Here is a 15,298-nt window from a genome sequence, read left to right as displayed (position 1 = left end):
CAGGAAGTGACATTTGAACAGAGAACCAAATCAAGTGGCTACCTGGGGTCAGGAGTCAGGGCAAGGGGAGGATGAGAACGAGCACAAGAAATAGCTAGTGCAAAGGCCCTGGCTGGGAATGAACAAGATGTGTTCAAAATGTAGTGAGCAAGTTGGCGTGGCTGGACAGGAGTGAGTAAGAGGGAGAGAGGAGAGCACAGAAGATGAGAGAGGAGTTGGAGCCTTTGGATTTTATTCTGAGTGTTGATGGGGAGATTGATCTGATTTAGTTTTTAGAAAAGTCATCCTGGCTGCTGTGTGGAACAGACAGGATGGGTTGGGAATGAGTAGAGGAGGGAGGACAATTAGGGGGCTGCTGCTATAGTCCACGGAAGAGTGGCCAGGACCAGAGGGGGGCCCCGGAGGTGATGGGGAGGGTCTGGAACAGACACGCTTAGGATAATGGATTCTACAGCAGTTACTGAGGGCTTGGAAAAGGAGAAGCCAAAGTGTTCAGAGTTTAGGTTTTTGGCTCAAGCAACTAAGGGCTAGGAAGTGAATTATCTTAGTTCTTTCATACATCCTCCTCACATGGTGCTGAGTATATAGCAGCTTGTCAAGAAATACTTGCTGAAATATGCTCTGCAACTAGAGGTTGTCATGACTTTCATTTTAACAGTGCTACTATTTTTTTTTTTTTAAATAAGCTCAATACCCAGTGTGGAACCCAACACAGGGCTTGAACTCATGACCCTGAGATCAAGACCTGAGCCAAGATCAAGAGTTGGAACATGTAACCAAAAGAGCCACCCAGGCGCCCCACTGGTGCTACTAATTTAGTCAATCTTATATAGTATCAGTCTTATATAGTATTTTTATGAATGATCTTATCCTGAGCTGGAATTCTAAGTCTGAAATCTGGTGCTGGGACCCACCCTCCAGTGATGGCACTCAAGCAAGTTCCGAGTACTAAACTCTGTGTGTGTGCATGTGGGTGTGTTTATTTTCAGAGAATGCGGCCAGAAGAAAAGTCAATACCTTAGCTTCAGTTGTAAAAGAAAGGTATTTGGTTTCTTTATAGTGCTCTTCTGTTTTGAAAAGTACTTAACAAAGGGATGATGAGGTTACAAAGTAGGCATGGGAAGAATTCAGCAGAGCCTCTGAATGACAGAACAGCCTCTCTCCCCCTACTCCACCTCTCTATCTCTCACACCCCACTTCCTCTGGGCCTTAGGCCAACTGAAATGCCTTCCATGTCTTCAGCTGACCTTACATGCGGTTCTCCGTCAGGCCACATGTGTAGCAATGTGCTGAATTATTAAAACAGACACAACGATAATCTAAGAAAACCACTTTTCTGATTTCACCTAGAAATCAATCTCCAGGACGCCTGGGTGGCTCAGTCAGTTAAGCGTCTGCCTTTGGCTCAGCTCATGATCCTGGGGTCCTGGGATCGAGCCCCACATGAGGCTTCCTGCTCAGCAGGGCATCTGCTTCTCTCTCTCCCCGCTGCTGGAGCTCTCTCTCCAATCTCAAATAAATAAATAAAATCTTGAAAGAAAAAAAAGAGAGAAATCAATCTCCATCTTCATCACAGAAGATCAATTTTATTACTGCCTCTGTGGTAGCTTCTGCTTGAAGAATGAGCATTGTTTGATGTAACAATGTACTTCTGTGTTGGGATCAAGGAGTAAAATAAAAGACTGGGCCTCCTTAAGAAATACTGGGTCTAAACAGAGGCCTGGAACATTCAGTGAAGACCCTAGGACCATAAGCATATGCATTTACAGATATTTCTGCTGTGATGGTATATATGCTATGAAGTCATCCTGAAAATATTGAGTTCTGTGAAATCTTCAATTTAAAACAGTAAAGCCTATGGAGAAAATATAGCTGGGATGGCCCAAACAACTCAAAATCTATGGAACTTAATAATTAGAGCACCACTTAAATCAACAAGTAGCACGATTTAAGATGAAATACCAGCACAATTTAAAACGATATGATAAATTCCCAATAAAAAGTACTGTACTAAATATGGAATTTAAGCTTAAAAATCAAATTATTTTGTTGAAAGGGGCTTCTGATAGATAAAAGATGGCTACAATTTTTTCCACTATTCCTTCAATTGAGAAGCAGAGTGGAGTTCCCTCTTCTTGAATCTGAGCTAGCTCTAGTGACTTGCTTGGCCAACAGAATGTAGCAAAAGTAACGTGCTAGGAATTCTGAGTCGGATCTTAAGAACGTGTGAAGCTTCCACCATAGACTCTGGGAATGCTGGCATTTAGAGAAGTCTGCTGCTGTGTAAGGAGTCCAACCTTTGGGATCAGCATGCTGTGAGAAAGCCTGAGCTATTCACGTGGGAGGGGAGAGATAGAAGCAGGGGCAGAGACACAGAGAGATAGATTGAAAGAGACAGAGAGACAGAGTGACTCAGCCAGTCCCAAGCTACACGACCCAGTACACTGTGGTTGTCCCACATGAGGCCCCAGGTGCAGGGAAGCAGAGCCATGTCCCTTCCAAGCCTCGCCAAAATTGTCAGCACATGAGCAAATTAAATATTTGTGTTGTTTCAAACCGCTAAGTTTTGGGGTGGCTTGTTACAGAGCAAGAAATAAATGAACAGAGCTGAAAGGAAGAGTGAAATTGCTGAACTATGGCAAAAAATGCAAAATACACAGTGATGAGCAGAAGCAGCCAATCACACAAATGGACACAAGGGGAGGCTTATTGTGGGACTTGTACTCCCACCTGTGACTTCGTGGTCTCCAGTTGTATGAGGGGCTTTACTTTCTGTTGCTGTTACTCAATGGCACAAAATGTCAAAATGTTTGGAAAGGTCACATTTAAGTGAACACAACCTCTGTGTTATACGCTAATTACTCTAATAGCATATAAGCTAATTCTTACTTTTAAAATATAAACTGCAGAACAACAGATTGTGCTTGCTTTGGAAGCTCACGTAGTCCACAGTGTAGGGAATGAAAATGACTTGACTGTTTCTTTGGATTTTGCACTTCAGGCTGAATTCAGGTGAGCCACTGAGGGTAAAGGACGGCAGGCAGGAAAAAGCGGCTGAATACAGGAGAGAGAGGGAGAAGAGTTCTCATACACAGAGCTCTCTTAATTATAAGCAGACAGAGACTAGAAGGACATGTCCTCAAGCAGATAAAAGACATCTATAAAAAACATTAACATTATATTGACTGGTGAAAGACCAAAAGCTTTCTCCTGATATCAAGAATAAGGCAGGGATTTCCAATCGCACTGCCTCGATTTGATATTCTACCGTAGGTTCTAGCCAATATAGGAAGATAGAAAAAAAGAAATTAAAGGCATGTAGATGAAAGAAGAAAAATCATTCTCACTCACAGACAATATGATCCTTTGTATAGAAAAATTCTGGAGAATCTACAAAAACTATTACAATTAATAAACAAGACCAGCAAGGTCATGACAAGATTAGTATAAATGTTTCTACATGCTATCAACAAACAGTATAAATTGAAAATAAGAAAACCATTTCATTCACAAAGGCATCAAACTTAGGAATAAGTTTAACAAGGTGTAAGATATGTACACTGAAAACTACAAAACTTTGCTGAGGGATGTGGAGCAAGGTTTGAATAATTGGAGAGATGTTCCCTGTTAAGATGTCAACTCTTCCCAAATTGATGTGTGGATTCAACAGAATCCCTATAAAAATCCCAAGAGATCTTTTTTTTCTTCTTTTTTTAGGAATTGACAAGCTGATCCCATAATTTACTTGAAATGCAAAACTTGAAGTAACCAAAACAATTTTGAAAAGGAATGAAGTTGCAGGTTGTACACTACCTAATTTTAAAACTTACTGTAAGGCCATAATATTCAAGATAGTGCATAATGATAAAATTACAGATCAATGGGATGAAATAAAAAGTCTAGAAATAAAAGCTTACATTTATGATCAGTTGATTTTCAACAAAGTTGCTGAAACAGTGGCGTGGAGAGGTAAAGTCTTTTGAATACACTGTGCAGAGACAATTGAAGCTCCGCAAGCAAAACAAACACTCGCATCCTTACTTTGTACTATATGCAGAAGAATGAAAAGACAACTCCTTGACTGGAAGGAAATATTTGCAAATCACTTATCTGACAGAGAATTTGTGCCCAGAATGTATAAAGAACTCTTAATGTTCGATCATAAGAAAAAAAAAAAAAACAGTAAAAAACTGAGCAGTACTTTCAGAGACATTTCCTCAAAGAAGACATAAAGATGGCAAATAAGCATATGAAAGGATGCTCATCATCATTAGTCATTAGGGAATTGCAAAATAAAACCACTCCAGAAGAAACCAGTACCTTCTGGAATGACGAAATTAACAAAACAGAGAGAGAACAACGTGATGGAGTTGTTGTGAAACAACTGGAACTCTCTTACATTACTGGTAGAAATACCACACGATACCACTTTGGAAAACGGTCTGTCAGTCACCCATCACTTACCACAGAACCCAGGAATCCCACTTGTAGGCATTTACTCATTTCAAGAGAAATGAAAACTTATATTCTTGCACGAGCCCACATGTAAATGAGTTGAGCAGGTTTGTTCATACAGAGCCCATATGTCTTTCACCTGCTGAATGGATAAGCAAACTGATGCGTCTGTATAACAGAACACTACTCAGCCACCAAAAGGAATGGACTTTTGCTACATGCGACAGCCAGGCTGAGAATCAGGAGGCTAAATCCTGCATTATTTCATCTACTGAACACCCTGGGAGAGGCAAAATCATAGGGACGCGGGAGCCATCAGCGATTGTGAGAGGATATTGGTGAAGTAGGGTGTGACTACAGTGAGGCGGCCCAGGGGATTTGGGAGGGAAAGAACTGGTCTGTATCTCATTTGTGGTGGTGGTTAGATGACTCTGCATTTGACAACACTCACTGAACTATGTACCCCAACCAGCCAACTGTGCTCTGTGTAAATTTAAAAATAAAGTTAAACGAACCTGGTAACATTTTTATTCTCCATCCTTGTACATGAGTTTTTTTTGGGGGGGGGGCGGGGGGGGCTTTTAGAATTTTCTCTTCGTCCCAGACATTGTAGAATGTTACATGACTGTGCACTGGTATGTATATTGTCCTTATGTTCTACGCCATATCTAGGTCTTTTAAATCTATAGGTGCGTATCTTTCAATTCTAGGAAATTTTCTTGAAATATTTCTTTGAAAAGATCCTCTCCAGTGTTTTTCATGTTCTTCTTTGTACTTCTATTAGTTAGGTGTTTTTAGCACTCCTGGATTGATTTTTTTCTTCCTTCTTGTTTTTCTTAATCATTGTACACCTAAAATTCACCCATTTAAAGTGTGCAAATAAAAAAATAAAGTGTGCAAATGAAATAGTTTTTTTAGCATGTTCACAGAATTGCACAACCATCACCATAAACTAAGTTTAGAACATTTTCACCACCCCAAAAAGAAACCACATAATGATAGCCACTCCCCACTCCCCACTCATATTGATTATATAGTTCTCTTTTCTCTTATTTTGTATCTCTTTGTGTACTGCTTCTGTAGATTTTTTCAGAATATACTCTATTCCTTCTATCGATTTTTAAAATAAATTTATCCATTGTATTTTTAATTTAAAGGGCTATACATGCAGTCATGAGAAATCCTATATATCCCTTCACCCAGTTTTCCCCAATAACAACATCTTGCATATCCATAGAATAGCATCACAAACAGGAAACTGACATTGGCATCACCCATCAGTTTGTATGCAATCATTTTTTAAGACTATTTATTTATTTATTTATCTGAGAGAGAGAAAGAGAGAGCAGAGTGAGAGAGAGACCACTAGCGGGGGTGCGGGGCCGGGAAGGGTAGAGGCAGAGGCAGAAGCAGACTCCCCACTGAGCAAGGAGCCTGACTTGGGGCTCTATCCCAGGATCCTGAGATCATGACCTGAACTGAAGATGGACACCTAATTGACTGAGTCACCCAGGCGCCCCTGCATGCACTCATTTTTGTGTATATTTAGTCCTATGTAAGTTTAATCACATGTGTAGATTCAGGTGATGACATCACATCAAAAACCAGAACAGTTCCATCACACAGATCTCCCAAGCTACCTGTTTATAGGCACAGATACCTTTCTCTGCCACCCCCCTAAATCTTGGCATCCATTTATCTGTTCTATTTCTCTATAATTTTGTCATTTTGAGAATGTTATAGAAATAAAACCAGGGAACTTTTGGGGATAGGCTTTTTTCACTAAGTGTAATTCCCTCAAAATCCATCCAAGTTGCTGCATGTGTCAATAGATTGTTCCTTTTACTGTTGAGTAGTATTCCATGGTATATGTTTGCCATTATTTGTTGCACCACTCACCTGTTGAACAACATTTGGATTATCTCCAGTTTTTGGAATATTTGTATATGGGTTTCTGTGTGAATAGGTTTAATTTTCCTGGAATAAGTGCCTAACGGTGCAATTGCTGGCTTGTATGATTGTTACCTCCAAATGGTAACAGTAACTTCCTAAACAACCAAGGACAAATCACCTGGTCTCTCTGTGCCTTGGTTTTCTCATCTGTAACAGGAGATGATAGCCTGACCTACCATCTTCCAGGAGTTGCTAGGACGACAAATGGGTTAATATGTATAAGGCACTGAGAACAGTGTCTAACACACAGTAAATGTTACTTAAATGTGAGTTATTATTATAAACACATAACTATTAAAATGATAAATGTGTTGACGTGTCATCTAAAATCATCTTGTGTGATATTAGTGTTGTATATTCTATACTAGCCCAGGTGATCAATTATGCCCTTCCCTCCATGGCTACTCCTCCTGACTGAGGTCCTTTAAGAAGTGCATTCAATTTTTTAAGCTGATAAAATACAATTGAGTAAGAAACTGCTTCTGCCCAGGAAGCCTCAGTCACTGCCCCCCCCGCCCCCAGCCTGCAGGGATGAGCGGGAGAATCATGGAGTCTATAGGGAGGAAGCAGAGATGTAAGATCTAGCACTTAGAATTTTTTATTGACTGACCCCAAATGGGCTCTTGGGCAGAGAAGAAGCATCACATGTCTACCACTTTTGGTCTTTGCTTCTCCTTCATAACATTTCCAAACTTTACATTTAATGGAAGTTAAACTCCAAACTGAATTGGCCTTCTAGACTTCAAGTTTTGTAGCATGGGCTCATTATAGGCTTGAAAGAGACACCGGCGTGCTGCTGAGAGCCTGACTCCTTCCTGGAGAGCAGTTTTACACACAGGGAGTCTGACCCAGGGTCTTCCTATAATAACTACTATACATGAAATGCACCTAGTTATCTGTAATGTGAGAACAATCCTGTGATTTAGCTGCTGATAATACTTGTTTTGTGGATGAGAGCCACGTTACAACTGTGTTGGAAAAGAATTTTAAGCTAACCCTACTGTGGGCAGGGCCCTTGGTGGGCGCTTGAGTGCTAGTTTGAAGGGAAAAAATGTGTGTAAGAAGCATGTGATGTTTTTGCAGTGGTTTGAGGGCTGGGTTTGGTAATTATACTCTCGAATGCGAAAATCCAATGTGGCATAATGAAAAACACACCTCTGTTCTGCTTCCAAAACTAATTCCAAATACAGGGACGGTCTCTGCCCGGGCTGATTGTGTTCCATAAAGCATGCATTTGCTCCACTTTTGTGTGTGTAAGAGCACCGGGACCCAAATCAGAGACCATAAAAACGTGTGCCACCTCCTTCCTTTTGTTTCTAAGTCTTTTCCTCTAAGCTACCCTCATCATTCCTATTGCTCAACCTACGTATTTGAAAACACACACAAAACCAGAGAACAGTAGTCATGTGGGTAGTAAATCAACGGTGTAGTTCATATTACTATTACAATAAAATATTGTTCATTAAGTACCCCGCAGAGTTATAAAAAGGCTAGTTTGTATTGGGTAGGAGCAAAAAGCCGGCAAAGAATTTTTTTTTTACAGAATTCAACCTGAAAGTCCTTTTCTGCTACAAAATTCTTACCCAAGCCCTCCCAACTACATCAGACATTTCACTACTGGAATTCAAAGGAACTGAAATTCGCCTCATGGATCTTGAACCACATGTTATGGCCATTCATGACATCTGTCTTCTTTATCTAACAGAATTTGCTAATCAAGAAAGAGGAGACATTCTCAGCCCTTTCTACGTGAGAATCAATGGGTATAAAAATATCAAGTACTTCCCTTAGCTGCTGACCCAGAGGGCTTGTATGGTTCGCTGTTTCCATGTTGCTGAGGGCCCTGTCAGCTAAGTTATGGGACATTACTGCCTGTAGGATCACTCGGTGGAGAAACCCCTCTCAGAGCTCAGCATAAGCAGTGACCGTCATTTTCCTGAACAACCTTCATGAAAAAAGATTCACTTTTTTTTCTTTTTTCTTTCGATGCTAGGAGGTGGAGTCGAATTCCTGACCTTACTCCACGAGTTACACTAAACTTTTAGATAGGTAGTTTGTGTAATAATGTTATCCTCAGTTTTAGCTTATTGTCCTACTCGAATTTTCCCCTTTCCACAATTTCTCCACTTACTTTTTTCATCTTGCACTATGGTTTTGCATGAAAGCAATTTCAAATCCCTTTTTGGAAAAAGGTATGGTTTACATTGCTAAATAAAGTGCCTAGAAGAAGTGACTGTATTTCTTTAGCAGTTATGCTGACCAGAGAACAACTATTGCTTTCTTCATCGTGTGACACGTTTCAGAAGGTATCAGCCTGGTGGTCTGAAGCTCTCACCACCGCTAGCTGGTCCACATGGTTGACAGGCTGCCATGTCTGCTTGCTTGACACCGCGTGACAGGCCCCATGGCCTAAGTCACAGTAGTTGGAACTCATCCTGACTTCAGTGCCTAACTAAGACTTTATCATGTGGTATATAGGTGAGTGGAGAGTAGACACAGTCAACCCAACATCATGGATTTATTTTGGTTCATCTTTTTAAAAAAGATTTTATTTATTTGAGACAGAGAGAGAAAGAGAGAAAGCACAAGCAGGGGGAGGGGCAGAGGGAGAAGCAGACTCTCCCTGCTGAGCAGAGAGCCCAACACCGAGCTCGATCCCAGAACCCTGGGATCATGACTTGAGCTGAAGGCAGACAGCTAACCGACCGAGCCACGCAGGCACCCCCATTTTGGTTCATCTTAAACCTTTCCAGCAGGTTCAGATAACGATTTAAATTACCTCAATCATACTGAAATGCTGCCTCTTACTCCTACCATTACCAGCTCGGTAATTTATTTGTACCATTATCAGCTGGTAGTTAACCAGCTTGTTAATATTTAGCGCTAGGAGGTGTCAAGCACACTACTAAGAGAACATCACTTCACTTAACTCTCAAACAATCCTATGAAGTAGACACTACTATTTTGCCTTTTTGAGGTGGAGGGAATGTGAGACAGGAAGAGGTTAGTGAAGTTCATAGGCCTGAATTCCTGGGGAGGCTGCACCATTGAGATAAGAGGAGGGTGGGCTACTTGTTGAAGGAGGCTGCTATCAGTGGGAAGCTTCGCTGGGCATGAGCACCCACTTCTAGAAGAGGACTAGCAAGTAATTGTGCTCTGGTGACTAGGATGAGACAGAGTCAAAAATCAACTTATACTTGTAGTCTTGGGGTGGGGAGTTTGAAATTCTTAAGTAAAACTTTGGTTGAGGGCAAAATGGTTAGTTAAAAAGAATTTTCAGCAAGTTTTACTCTATGCAGAGGTGTATAATGCCTTGGTCAGCATCCCCTCAAATCCACCCTGCTCTTCAGTGCTTTTGGAGGAGATTATTTGTTGAGTTTTTGTTTGTTGTTGGTGATAATGTGCTGAAGTTAACTGTAAGGTAAAATGGAAGGTCCAGTATTACTTAGGTTACATAAAAAATAAAGCTTTAGTTACTGATAAAATTGGCATTTACTATAAGTGAGGGGGAAGACGGCTTATTTATCAGTGGTGTTGGGACAGCCAGTCCGTTCTTATTGATACAAATGTGTGTGCCCTAATAGTTTTTGAACTGTTTACCATTTATTCATAGCCATTTAAAATATAATGAAGCATCCTCAAACAGTCACAACCAAATGAAGCTTTGACTTCTGTTTGGCATTCTTCTTTCATGCTGTTTCCTCATAGTATATTGTTTATCTTATGATTCTATATTATTTATACAATATTATTATTTTTTAAATTTTTATTTATTTATGATAGTCACACAGAGAGAAAGAGAGAGAGGCAGAGACACAGGCAGAGGGAGAAGCAGGCTCCATGCACCGGGAGCCCGATGTGGGATTCGATCCCGGGTCTCCAGGATTGCGCCCTGGGCCAAAGGCAGGCGCCAAACCGCTGCACCACCCAGGGATCCCAACAATATTATTTTTAATAGATTTTATTTTTTAGGTTCATAGCAAAACTGAGCAGAAAGGACAGTTATTTCCTATATACCCTCTACCCTGTCTACCCCCATATTTGCATACTCTACCCCATTATCTTCACCAGGAGGGAAATTTGTCGCAATTGATGAACCTACACTGACACATCATTATCACTCAAAGTCCATAGTTAACATTCGGGTTCACTGTGGTGACATGTTATCTGAGTTTGAACAAATTTGTAATGACATGCATCAGCCATTGTAGTATATAAAAGAACAGTTTCCTCTGTGCCTCTGTGTTCTATTCCATAATTTTTGAGATCATAAATTTGTGTTTTTCTCACTGTCCCCATCACAGTACTTTGCCACAAGGAGGATATTAGTTGAGCCTGGATATTTTCATCAATCTGTAGTTTTTTGAGAGCCTTTATTATGAAGAGGCATTGAATTTTGTTTCAGGAGTTTTCTGAATCTATTGAAATCATAATATGTTTTTTTTCTTTTATTCTGTTAATGTGGTAAAATCTATTGGATGATTTTTTTTAAGGTTTTATTTATTTATTCATGAGAGACAGAGAGAGAGAGAGAGAGAGAGAGAGAGAAAGAGAGAGAGAGAGAGAGGCAGAGACACGGGCAGAGGGAAAGCAGGCTCCATGCAGGGAGCCCAATGGGGGACTCGATCCCGGGACTCCAGAATCATGCCCTGGGCCGAAGGCAGGCGCTCAACTGCTGAGCCACCCAGGGATCCCCACTGAATGATTTTTTGAATGCTAAGCCAGCCTTGCATTCCTGAGATAAAATCTGGTTGATTATGATACATTATCCTTTTTATATTTTGCTCTGATTCACATTGTTAATATTTTGTTAAGGATGAAGTGGTGAGTTTTTAGTAGTTGTCTGTTTGTTTACTTCTACTGTACCAAAGAAAAGCACAAGTGACAGGAGGAGTCTTTTCCCTCAGCAACTGAAATTAACGTTCACAGTCTCTACAAAATAAAATATCACCAAATCAAGCAAAGCAAAGAAACAAGCAAAATCCTAAATATCAAGAGAGCAAATCTAAGATAGAACATCAGCAAAATATATAATAAAAGTATTATGTGTGTTTAAAACAATAGATTGTAAAGCCTTGGGTATTAAAAAATTGACCACATTTACTGAAATATCAATGATAACTGATATAGGAAGGTTAAAGGCAAAAGGGGGGTTATAGTACATGATGTTTCCAGTGTGAAAACTGTAAATTAGAGATCAATCAGTTAAATAAACGATATGTTTTTAGATTCTTTCTTGGAAATGCTCTAACATGAAAAATTTGTTTTACAAATACAGTTTCCTTTGGTTTGGTTGTTTACTTTCTTCCCTGGTTGCCTTGATATGATTAACGTTCCTCTTAACCCCACTCTCCCTTTCCCACACTTCCCTACCTCTTAACATATAATTGGATTTTTCTGATTTTTTGTTCTTCTTAAGCATTACCTCTAAAGCCAAACCATAAGAAGATAGCTATAAGGCCAAAAGTAAACCAAACCAAACAGCAAACAAACAAAAAACCAAAACCAACTCCCCTATTGCCACCAGCAGTACCATAATAAACAAAATTAAAGACAAATAATAGAATGAGGGAGAATATCTGCAAAATATGACCACAGGTCAATTTTAATACAGGAATGCTTCTTAAGGATAAAATAATTGGGGTACCTGAGTGGCTCACTCAGTTGAGCACCTGACTCTTGATTTTGGCTCAGGTCATGATCTCAGGGTCATGAGATCAAGCCGTGTTTCCGGCTCCATGATCAGAGAGGAGTTAGCTTGAGGTTCTCTTTCTCCCTCTCTCCTACCCCATCACTAGCGTGCTCTCTCTCTCTCAAATAAATAAATCTTAAAAAAAAAAGAATAAAAAAAAATCGCAGAAGAAAAGTGAATTAAGGGCACAGACAAGCAGTTGACTAAGAAGAAAACAAATGAATTAAAAAAGTATGAAAAAATTGCTTAATCTTACTAGCTATTTAAAAATGCAAGTGAAATCTGTGCTGAGAATGTTTTACCTATCAGATTGGGAAAAAAATGAAAAAGAGTTATAAAAACTCTTGGGAATGTGGCTGAAACTTCCTGAAAAAAAAATTGATGATGAAGTTGTAAAGTCTACAAAATGAGTGTAATCAGCTCTTCCACTGATCTGCAAAAAAACCTGTATGGTTTGTGGCAGCAAGGAGTGGGAGGCAACGTAGGTGTCCATTACCTGGGCAGCGAGTCAGTAAACATGTGCATACAGAGGGATGCCCTGCAGCAGTGATAATAAACTAGTTGTATTTTCATAATACATAGATATATCTCAAATCACATTATTTAAGTCTAATATGTAGGGAACAAAATGAGATTTTTAGCACAGTGTCATTTATGCATATTAAAAGCACACAAACACACCACCACCACAAATTTCTCAAGGATACATGTATTTCTACGTAGGAAAATGGACACCAAATTGAAAGGACAGATAATAAATACACTAGGATGGGCATGTGGGAGAGAAAAAGAAGAGGAATGAGGAGAATTAAAATAACATGAAACAAAATATGAGAGCAGTCTTGCCTGGCCTACTGAGCCGTGGACTGAAGTATAGGAGAGACTCAACTTTGGGCAGATAAGGTGCATCTTTATGGAACCATCAGTTGCACTTCTGCTAGAATTCACTCTAAGAAAATAATTTTAAAATCTCTGCTGAATTTCTACTTTTTAAAAAACCGAACTACAAGGGTGCCTGGGTGGCTCAGTCAGTTGAGTGAACGACTCTTGGTTTGGGTCAGGTTGTGATCTCCGGGTCATGGGATCCAGCACTGTGTGGGGTTCCATACTCAGGGCGGACTCGCTGGGGATTCTCTCCCTCTTCCTCTGCCCCCAAATAAATAAATCTTTGCAGAAAAACCCTGAAGCACAATATATTTCACACTAAAAAAAATCATAAATATAAAGCCTAATGATTTTTCACACAGTAAACACATTCATGTTATCACCTCCCAGATGAACAAATTCAGTATTTTCAACTCCCAGAAGTCCTTTGAGCCCTACCAAGCCATTATTGGCCTCATCAAAGGTAACTGACATTCTGATTTCTCACACCATGTATTAGCTTTATCAGTTTTTGACTTTCCTATAAATGGAATCACGTAGTATGTATTCTTTGTGTCTTCTTTCATTCTCTATTATGTTTCTAATATTAGCCAATGTTTTTGCAAAAGATAGTATAATATTTTATGGTATAAATATATCTACAATTGATTTGTTCTACTACTGATAAATGCTTTATTCTGTTTTTGGTTATTAGGGATAATATTGCAATGAACATTCTCGCCCATGTCTTTTGGGACACGTGCATGCTTTTCTCTTTGGAGAAGAAGAGTACTTAGAAGGGGAATAGTTGGATAATAACATTTGTATCTGATCAGCTTTTATAGATATTGCCAACTCATTTTCCAAAGTGATTATGCCAATTTTCACTTCCACCAACAGTATATGAGGGTTCAGTCGCTCCACATCCTCACCAATGAATGCTTGGGACTTGCCTGTCTTTTTAATTTCGATCATTCTGGTGCAGATATCTTGTTTTCATTAGTTTTTTTTTTTTTTTTTTTTACTTAAATCAATTTCTGGATTTCATTTCTTCTAAAATCCAGATTAGATTACATAGTCTAACACTTTCATCACTTTCTCAATAGTCCCCAGCCTCAGTGTCATCCCACTGTACTTATTGGTCAACACCCCAAGTGTGGATCAATCATTCTCCCTTCTCTGCCGTACACACACCCCGCCATACACCGCGGGAGAGAACCACGCAGCAGTACAGGTTGGCACCCCTCTATCCGAGACCTACCTTCAGTGGGCCTTCTCTCCATCCCCATCACTGCTTTTTTAGTCCAGACCATCTTCCTCTCTTACGTGGTACTACAATAGCCACCTGTGCCATATCCTGGCACTTCTTTAATATTTTCTTTAGTGGGATCTTTTCAAAACACAAAGCTGATCACATTATTCCCTAAATTACTCTTCAATGACTCTTATTGTCTTCAGGATATAGTACAAATTCATTTCAGATCTCATCTTTAACACTCCCTAGGCCGTCTCCCTCCATACCCTTGGCATTCCAGTTCCGTGTTTCTCAAATAGTTTTTTACTTGGTTCACAAAATGAAACAAAAGTTTTTTGAAACAAGATTTATCCTCTCCAATTTACACGTTTAATGCAATCCCTATCAAAATACCATGGACTTTCTTCAGAGAGTTAGAACAAATTATTTTAAAATTTGTGTGGAATCAGAAAAGACCCCGAATAGCCAGGGGAATTTTAAAAAAGAAAACCATAGCTGGGGGCATCACAATGCCAGATTTCAGGTTGTACTACAAAGCTGTGGTCATCAAGACAGTGTGGTACTGGCACAAAAATAGACACATAGGGCAGCCTGGGTGGCTCAGTGGTTTAGCACCGCCTTCAGTCCAGGGCATGATCCTGGAGACCCGGGATCGAGTCCCACATCAGGCTCCCTGCATGGAGCCTGCTTCTCCCCCTGCCTGTGTCTCTGCCTCTCTCTCTGTGTCTCTCATGAATAAATAAATAAAATCTTAAAAAAAATAGACACATAGATCAATGGAACAGAATAGAGAACCCAGAAGTGGACCCTGAACTTTATGGTCAACTAATATTCGATAAAGGAGGAAAGACTATCCATTGGAAGAAAGACAGTCTCTTCAATAAATGGTGCTGGGAAAACTGGACATCCACATGCAGAAGAATGAAACTAGACCACTCTCTTGCACCATACACAAAGATAAACTCAAAATGGATGAAAGATCTAAATGTGAGACAAGAGTCCATCAAAATCCTAGAGGAGAACACAGGCAACACCCTTTTTGAACTCAGCCACAGTAACTTCTTGCAAGATACATACAC

The 15,298-nt window shown here is 39.8% G+C and overlaps 1 protein-coding gene across 2 annotated transcripts in view; it reads right to left on the bottom strand.

Annotated features, from left to right (window-relative positions):
• SATB2 (SATB homeobox 2) overlaps positions 1–15,298 on the bottom strand; it is a 289,211-nt gene that overhangs the window by 212,806 nt on the left and 61,107 nt on the right. The window lies entirely within an intron of this gene.

Source organism: Canis aureus, chromosome 36 (genome assembly GCF_053574225.1).
Source record: "Canis aureus isolate CA01 chromosome 36, VMU_Caureus_v.1.0, whole genome shotgun sequence".
Taxonomy (NCBI): domain Eukaryota; kingdom Metazoa; phylum Chordata; class Mammalia; order Carnivora; family Canidae; genus Canis; species Canis aureus.
This window is presented reverse-complemented; position numbering and strand designations above follow the sequence as displayed.